Raw genomic sequence first — 1,976 nt, 5'->3', positions numbered from 1 at the left:
CAATCCAGTTGATTCTATGATTCTATTCTTTCAATCTCACTTCAGGACTTGAGTCTTTGACCAAACAGGGGCATGATTTAGACTGGACCACCTGAGAAGATTAGGACTTGCAGCTGTTCACCTGCACAAATATCAATGGGCATTTCTTCTTATCCCAAATCTGCAGGTTTCAACTACATGCTTGGTCTTCTCTAGGACACTTGTTGAAACACATTCATTGAGAGGTCAAAAAGGACCAATATGTAGATCAAGAAAGCAGTTGCATTAAATAGGTCATTTGGCCCTGATAGCAATACTAAGGAAGCTGTTCTTTCTTGTATGAATCCGCATACAAACATTAGCACACATCTTATTTTCTTGTTTTTGTAGAAAAAAATCAGGTCACAAAACCTGTAACTCTGCTTTGAGCCTTGCATTTCTTCCCCAGGACATAGCCAAAATTTCACTCTGGAAAATGTGACTACAAGTAATACCATTACATACAGGAAAACATATAAAAAGCCCAGGCATCACCTAAAAGCCTAGTGAACTGATTTCCACTAAATTACCTTTTCCTTTCTTCCCCTTTTTTTCCTCTCTTTCTCCCTCCAGGACACAGGCAAAGCTGATGGTTTTACCTTTAATATTTTCAAACTACTGGGTGACTGTGCTTTTCTCTTTAGGTTTTCTTGACTAAGTAGTAGTTATGGTTAACGTAGTAGTTATGGTTAACGTAGCCCTCTGAAAGCATCTTATGTGAACTGGCTCTTACAAAAGCAAATTAAATAGCCTGAGTTTTATTGCTTTATTTTTATCACCATTGTTTATGAATAGCAAGCTGTATTGGTATTTTTACTTTATTTTTAAAGCTCAGTGTTCACAGTCGAATGTGTATGTTGGATCACACATTAATATGGATGCAAATATTGAGCCATTCCCTGTGAAAAAACTTCACCTCTAATGGATCTTTAATATTGCTTTGCGTGATTTGCTTCCACAAGGTGTTTTTGCAGTGAAAATCAGTCCAGACCTTACCTATGGTATTAAAGTTTAGGACTTGACTGGTTTTTCTGGCTGTTGCAAGAACCAAGTTATATTGTGGCAGTTTGTTGTGTGTTAGGAAAAAAAGTAATTTTCAAATTGTGGCCATCAAATTCTGAACCTCTGATGGGTCCCAAGCCTTCTGCCTCGAACTCTGCCTTCATATTGCTCAGCTATAACTTCTGAGATCCAGAGAGAATCAAACTACCGAGACTAAATGTGGTGGGGTTTTTCAGTTGCATAGGCCACAATAATGTGATTTAAATGATGATATGGCAATGTTTAATCCATTTCCACTTCTGAAGTCTTTTTATTTCCTAAGAAAACCCAGAGAGTGTTATTCATCATCTCATCTGAAAAGGGCAGAAAGCTAAAGTTAATTATTTTTCACTTACCTGGAAGTAAGTTAGAATTTGTGGAGTTCACAGAGCTGCAAACATTTAGTAGGTCCCTATATCAAGCTGCAACTTCCTTCAATTTACTTCTGTGGACTAAACATTTTTGGTTTACATTTTAAGGATTTATTCCATATGTCAGTAGCTGTTAAACATCCTGGAGGAGAAAATCTCAGAAGACATCCATTTGCAGATACAGTCCTTTTTATCTGGGGCAAAATACAAACCTGCAAGCAAGCCCATATTTAATTTTATTATCTAATGGCATAAAAATTTAGTTATAGCTCTCTTTAATAAAATAAATTCTGAGTCTTATATGATAATTCTAAAATTAGATCACAGCACACCTTATAGCTGTCAGATCACTTTGTGTGACAAGCCAAGAGCATTGCACATGTACTGCAGAAATGCCCTTTTATTTCTGCTCAGAGGTTATGAGTTGAAAAGACTCTTTGAGAAATGGCTAAACCTGTTGCATTGTTTAAATCACAGGTTTTTTTTGACAGTCTTCCTTCTAACAAAAGAATTACCATGGCTGTTTTAGAGCAGCATAAACATAGT

Source organism: Acanthisitta chloris, unplaced genomic scaffold (genome assembly GCF_000695815.1).
Source record: "Acanthisitta chloris isolate BGI_N310 unplaced genomic scaffold, ASM69581v1 scaffold40174, whole genome shotgun sequence".
Lineage (NCBI taxonomy): Eukaryota > Metazoa > Chordata > Aves > Passeriformes > Acanthisittidae > Acanthisitta > Acanthisitta chloris.
This window is presented reverse-complemented; position numbering follows the sequence as displayed.